Below are 7,315 nucleotides of genomic sequence, written 5' to 3'. Positions count from 1 at the left end.
TTTTTTTTCCCCGTTAAAGGGGTTTTTTTGGGGAGTTTTTCCTTATCCGCTGCGAGGGTCATAAGGACAGAGGGATGTCGTATGCTGTAAAGCCCTGTGAGGCAAATTGTGATTTGTGATATTGGGCTTTATAAATAAAATTGATTGATTGATTGATTGATAATGTAAAGGACGCATACACCTCCACGTCCCTTCCCCCGCTGGGTAGATCAGATCACAACTTGGTGCTTCTCACCCCCTGCTATGTGCCTCTAGTGAAGATGCTGCCTGTGACCACAAAGACAGTGAGAACATTGTCAGAGGACTGCTATGAAGCACTGCAGGGCTGTTTTGAGGTGACTGACTGGAATGTACTCTGTAAGCCAGGGCTTACTGAGTGCATTACAGACTACATTAATTTCTGTGTGGATGGCATTGTCTCAGCAAGGACTGTGCGACGTCCTGCCTCGTTCCAGTGCCAAAGACGCCGCAGCCCAGTGGTCTCTCAGACTACCGACCGGTGGCACTGACGTCAAATATCTTGACGACCCTGGAGAGACTTGTCCTGGAGCAGCTCAGGCCTATGGTCAGGCCGCACCTGGATCCCCTCCAGTTCGCCTACCAGCCCCGGACTGGAGTTGAGGATGCCCTCATTTACCTGCTGAACCACATCTACGCCCACCTGGACAAGCAGGGGAGCACTGTGAGGGTCACGTTCTTTGACTTCTCCAGTGCTTTCAATACCATCAGGCCTGCTCTACTGGGTGACAAGCTGACGGCGATGCTGGTGAATCCCCCCCTTGTGTCCTGGATTGTGGATTACCTCACTGGCCGACCACAGTACGTGCGCTTGCGGCACTGTGTGTCAGACACAGTGGTCAGCAATACCGGGGCTCCACAAGGTACTGTCCTCCTTTCCTCTTCACCCTTTACACCACGGACTTCAGCTACCAGACAGAGTCTTGTCATCTTCAGAAGTTTTCTGATGACTCTGCTATAGTTGGATTTATCAGCAAGGGTGAGGAGGCTGAATACAGGGCTGTGGTGAATAACTTTGTCTCATGGTGTGAGCTGAACCACCTGCAGCTCAACACAACAAAGACAAAAGAGCTGGTGGTGGATCTGAGGAGAACGAGGACACCAGTGACCCCAGTTTCCATCCTGGGGCATAACGTGGACATCGTAGAACACTACAAGTATCTGGGTGTGTTCATAGACAATAAACTGGACTGGACTAAGAACACTGAAGTCCTTTTCTGAGGAGGCTCCGCTCCTATAACATCTGCCGGACTATGCTGAGGATGTTTTATGAGTCTGTGGTGGCCAGTGCTATTCTGTTTGCTGTGGTGTGCTGGGGCAGCAGACTGAGAGTAGCCGATGCCAACAGACTCAATAAGCTGATCAGAAAGGCCAGTGACGTTGTGGGGGTGGAGCTGGACTCTTTGACAGCAGTGTCAGACAGGAGGATGCTGTCAAAGGTGCGGGCGATACTTCAGCATGGCTCTCAGCCTCTCCACAACGCTCTGGTCGAACAGAGGAGCACCTTCAGCCAAAGACTGATTGCTCCTAAATGCACCACTGAGCGCCACAGGAAGTCATTCTTACCTGTGGCCATTAAACTGTACAACTCCTCCCTTTGATGATCGGACTCATTTGGCTATTTATAAAACAAAACACACAATATAATTACTCATTCTTATTTCATTTATAACGCTACAACCATTTCATTGTATATTGTATATATTTCAGATTGTCTACTTTACTATTTTTTTATTATTTATTTTACTTTATTGTCTACTTTAATATTTTATTTTATTTTAATGTCTACTTTAATATTTTATTTTATTTTGATGTCTACTTTAATATTTATTTTATTTATTTCATTGTCTATTTTAGTATCTTATTTATATCTTCATCTTTATCTCTTGTTTCCATTCATGCTGTATTTCTATTTCTACTTTGCATGGAGCATTGGAACAAAAACAATTTCCCCCCGGGGATTAATAAAGTATTCTGAATCTGAATCTGAAAAGTTGTTTTGAACATAATATTGTATTTTGTAATGTATTTTAGGAATCCTGGTAGATTTTCCTGCTTCTAAATATCAGAATAAAAGCCTGCGCCTGACACTATAGTTGTTTTAAACATAATATTGTATTTTCTAATGTATTTTAGGAATCCTGGTAGATTTTCCTGGTAGAAAAGTTGTTTTAAACATAGGCTGCAGCCTGGAACCTCTCGTCTCATGACCTCTCCAGTGTTAAACATGACTGCAGCCTGGAACCTCTCGTCTCATGACCTCTCCCTGTGTTAAACATATGACTGCAGCCTGGAGCCTCTCGTCTCATGACCTCTCCTGTGTTAAACGTGACTGCAGTCTGTGTTAAACATGACTGCAGCCTGGAACCTCTCGTCTCATGACCTCTCCTGTGTTAAACATATGACTGCAGCCTGGAGCCTCTCGTCTCATGACCTCTCCTGTGTTGAACATGACTGCAGGCTGTGTTAAACATGACTGCAGCCTGGAACCTCTCGTCTCATGACCTCTCCTGTATTAAACATATGACTGCAGCCTGGAGCCTCTCGTCTCATGACCTCTCCTGTGTTAAACATATGACTGCAGCCTGGAGCCTCTCGTCTCATGACCTCCCCTGTGTTAAACATGACTGCAGCCTGGAACCTCTCGTCTCATGACCTCTCCTGTGTTAAACATATGACTGCAGCCTGGAACCTCTCGTCTCATGACCTCTCCTATTGTATTTTAGGAATCCTGGTTGAAAAGTTGTTTTATACATAGTATTGAATCCTCTTCGATGTACTGTTGCTTTGTGTTGTTACATGTTCTTTCTTAAAATCATTTTATTTTTTATGTAAAGCACTTTGAGTTGCACTTTGTCTGAAATGTGCTACACAAATAAACTTGTCCTCGCTTTGCCTCAGTGTTATTGTGTGTCTCAGCTTGCAGGCTCTGTAGATATCTGCCTGGCACTGCTGCTTGTCCTGTTTATGTGTTAGTTGACAGACATTATGCACACATACATGCACGCACATTCACACTACAGGATAAGCACTTGTCGTAACAATTTCCCTGTGATGTGTGAAAAGAATACATAAAACATATATAAAATATAAAAATAAAACAGGTCTTTTAAAGAATGCAGCTTTTTTTTATTTCTTTAGTCAAAACATCCAGACTGCAGTTGGCAGAACTGGCTGCAAAATCCAGGGTGGGAATCCTCAGAATAAATCCCCTGGAGCTCTCCCAACTTCCCACGTCCAACATAACCTGTGGGTATAGCAATAACAAAACAAAAGCATATTCATGTGCATGGTGTTAAGATTCATTTTTTTTTGTTGCAGCCACAAAGTCATTTTACTTAGTAACATTTGAACATTTGAATTCTGTTAAAAGCACAGTGTGAACGGGGCGTCGGTGGCTTAGTGATAGAACAGGCGCCCCATGTACAAGGCTGTTGCCACAGCGGACCGGGTTCGAGTCCAGCCTGTGGCCCTTTGCTGCATGTCTCTCTCTGCCCCCCTTCACGCTTCACTGTCCTGTCAATTAAAGGCAAAAAATGCCCAGAAAAAATATCTTTTAAAAAAAAAAGCACAGTGTAAATACCTGGCATGCAGCTCTTAAATGTGCAGTTGCACTGAGCGCAGTTTTGTACAGAGTACATAAAGTTAGGTATTAGCTAAAAAAAAAAAGGTAAACGCTAACGTTTCTCCAAATAAAGATGTATGTGTTAACCCAAGGAACACATAGTATCATCTTACGTTTCAAATGCAACATTACAAACTATCCGGATGGTTAAAATTGTAAAGTTAAGAGTTTAACCGTTTTATTTTTTTAAATGGATAGTAAAAAAACTGGTCTCTTTGGGAATTTACCTGTAACACCGCTGCTATCTTCTTCTTCTTCTTCTTCTCCTCTCGGTTTGATTTATTGGTGGCAAGAGTGTCAAGAAATCGCAAATTTGCATTTTTGACCCTATGTGGGTGCCGAGGAATTTAAAGGTTTTGACCCTCTCTACCTGAGTCTCACCAATGTGAAGTGGATTGTGCTGGTCTCTCCTCTTCCTCGGGTTGATAATCATCTCCTTAGTCTTCTCTGAGTTTAAGGAGAAATTATTTTGTGTGGCACCAGCACACCAGCTGAACCACCTCCTCCCTGTAGTCTGTCTCCACCCCACCAGTGATCAGTCCGATGACTGTTGTGTCGTCCGCAAACTTGATGATGGTGGTGTTGCACTGGGTGGAGGCACAATCGTAGGTGAAGAGGGTGTAAAGAAGAGGACTCAGCAAAAAGTCCTGGGGGACCCCTGTGCTCACCGTCCTTGTGCCTGATGTCCGGGTACCAACTCTGACTGTCTGGGGTCTGTCTGTGAGGAAATCCAGAACCCAGCTGCAGAGGGAAGGTGTCAGTCCAGATGTCACATTTACATGTCCGAATGTTGTCATTATATACTCAGATTCAATATTTAAGTAACTTACCATCACAGTAACAGCGTGTATACATTAGCACCTATAAACACAAATGTAAGTAAGACTTTTTTTATTTATTACAGCTGACAAGACACCTAGGTGCACGCCCCCCGACGGCAGCATGCCCCGACGCGCGTGGACTGCGAGGGCCCATTCATCGCTGCTTGCAGCTTTAATTAGGGCCCGAGCAGGTCACAGACCTGCGAGGTCCCTATTGTTTTTCGAATGATTATTAGGGCCCAAGTGACGACGAAGTCCTATTGTAATCGCGCTGTTTATTATTATTATTATTATTATTACGAACATTTGATCCCCAATTTCGCCCCTTTCCCAAATTCAAAAACTCACCAAATTTGGCACACGCATTTGGTCGGGCAAGAAATTTGATATTTCGTCAGTGTTTTATGTGGACGGGGGCCAAATGGCGACATAGCGCCCCCTAGGAAATTTTGTGCCTCGAGCCCCGCCTGTGAGTTTCACCTACACGCATGAAAATTGGTGGGCTCATAGAACATGCCAAGACGCACAAAAAATCCTCTTGGAGCCATGCCATAAACCCAACAGGAAGTCAGCCATTTTGATTTGAATTTTTTACATGTTTGAACGAACTCCTCCAAGGGATTTTGTCCGATCGACTTCAAATTTGGTACAGATCATCCTGAGAAAATGCTGATCAAAAGTTCTTAAAAGCTTTTCTCTATGTCAAGGGGCGTGGCCACTAGGGCATGACAAATTTTGGCGATTTTCCGTTTTCTCGCCATCGAATTTCGAACGGCTCTCACGCCCACATACTTGATCTCAGCAGCTGGACATGATGATGGCTCCGCCCTGAACGCCCCGATATGTTAATATCCCACCTTACTCATAGCGCCCCCCGGTGGTAACAGGAAGTAACCAGTTTTTACTTTAGCATGTACTGATGCCACAAACTTGACCACATCAACTTCATTCCACTTCTAATGCATGCAGAACAAGTTGGTGAAGCTACCTTATGAACACTGTGAAGCTATGTCTAATGGTGTCTGTGTGGCAGCGTGGCGACTATCGATCCCTCGCCACCAAATACGTTTGGCTTTTTGATGGCTTCAGTGACCTCATCTCCTCATGAAAATTGATATATAGGTCAAGAATGGCGAGCTCTTGCATCTGATAGGGGCGTCACCCATGGGGGGGGGGACAAAATACCTCTATAGCGCCCCCTTGAAATTTTCAAAAACCCCTCCCCATAGGGTTTTTTTTTTAGTTGGATCATGAAAATTGGTACACATGTGTATGTTGTCCAGACGCACATAAAAGTCTCTGGCACCAATGGTCTACTCCAAACACAAAGTCGGCCATTTTGATTTTGACTTGTCATTTTGGTGTGATTTCCACATGTTGTATTTTAACGAACTAGTCCTAGGGATTTCATCCAATCGACTTCAAATTTTTTACAGATCATCCAGAGACCATGCTGATGAAAAGTTATTAAAAGCTTTTCTCTATGTCAAGGGGCGTGGCCTCCATGGCACCACCATATTTGATGCATCGCCATGCATATTGAAGCAGCTCTCTCTCCCACATACTTCATCCAAACTGCTTCAAAATTTCTGTACATAATAAGAGCCCCTCCCTCAATGCCTCCATATGCTCGTAGGCAATCTTGCTCATGCCGCCACCTTGTGGAAACAGGAAATGCCCTATTATACATTGACATTGTCCGAGTTGCTCAAAACTTCACATGTGTGATGATGGTCCACCCCTGAACGCACCTGCCCACATCTGGTTACACTCGTAGCGCCACCTGGTGGATGAACGAAACATTGCGTTTTTTCACTCCTGCCAGGTTTTTTCTCCCTTCTCGCTCCGCGCCACAGCCCCCGTATGCCTCAGGCCCCCGCGGTTGCATGGGGGAGCGAGGGCCCGATCACAGCTGCTTGCAGCTTTAATTATTATTATTAGGGACCTCGGCCGAAGGTCCCTAATAATAGGACGAATATTTGCTCCTCCACCGTTTATCATAACTGCTTCAAACTTGCACACATTACAGCTCTACCCCAGGTGAACATTAGTTGTGAAGGACTTTGTCATTACTGAAACGGTTTGGATTTGAGAAGCGTTCTAAGGTGCAGGACACAAATCCTCATGATGATCTCTGTAAGAAAAGATGAGGGCCAACACACTGTAAACTTGTGATTAAGGTCACATTTTTGAGTCCATAGACATACAAGCTTTATATTTCTGCGTTCAGGACAAGTTTATCTATCTGGTGATGCTTTCAGATTGAAGATCGGACCCACGGTTTGGGAACTGGAAGGACTAGTTCGAGAAACTTTCAACCCATTTTGCTGTCTGTGTCAGCTGCAGCTGTCCTCTGACAGTCTGTGTGTCAGAGTGAAGTGTGTGTGTGTGTCTGTGTGTGTGTGTGTGGTCACTAACACATGACAGTATAACATTTTATCGTGGTGGAGGAGTTTGATTGCCCTAATGACCCTAGGAGCTATGCTGTCGGGGGCATTTTTCAACGCTCACGTGGGCAATGACAGCGGGACCTTGAGGGGCAGGAGGAACGGCCTGCCTGATCTGAACCTGAGTGGTGTTCAGTTATTGGACTTCTGTGCGGGTCGCAGTTTGGCCATAACTAACACCATGTTCAAACATAAGGATGTCCATCGGTGCACGTGGCACCAGGACAGCCTAGGTCGCAGGTCAATGATCGACTTTGTAGTCGTATCATTTGACCTGCGGCCATATGTTCTGGACACTCGGGTGAAGAGAGGAGCAGAGCTGTCAACTGATCACCACCTGGTGGTGAGTTGGATCAGATGGTGGGGGAAGACGCCGCGCAGACCTGGCAGGCCCAAACGAACAG

The 7,315-nt window shown here is 45.0% G+C and overlaps 1 protein-coding gene and 1 long non-coding RNA gene across 5 annotated transcripts in view; one reads left to right on the top strand and one right to left on the bottom strand.

Annotated features, from left to right (window-relative positions):
• acer3 (alkaline ceramidase 3) overlaps nucleotides 1-7,315 on the top strand; it is a 123,732-nt gene that overhangs the window by 70,632 nt on the left and 45,785 nt on the right. The window lies entirely within an intron of this gene.
• On the bottom strand, nucleotides 2,290-2,852 carry LOC126385038 (uncharacterized). Its single transcript, XR_007569394.1, has 3 exons — nucleotides 2,524-2,852; nucleotides 2,402-2,452; nucleotides 2,290-2,330 (listed from the first exon to the last, which is right to left on the bottom strand). It is a non-coding gene; the product is annotated as an uncharacterized LOC126385038 (long non-coding RNA).

This window comes from Epinephelus moara, chromosome 3 (genome assembly GCF_006386435.1).
Source record: "Epinephelus moara isolate mb chromosome 3, YSFRI_EMoa_1.0, whole genome shotgun sequence".
In the NCBI taxonomy this organism is placed as follows: Eukaryota; Metazoa; Chordata; class Actinopteri; order Perciformes; family Serranidae; genus Epinephelus; species Epinephelus moara.
This window is presented reverse-complemented; position numbering and strand designations above follow the sequence as displayed.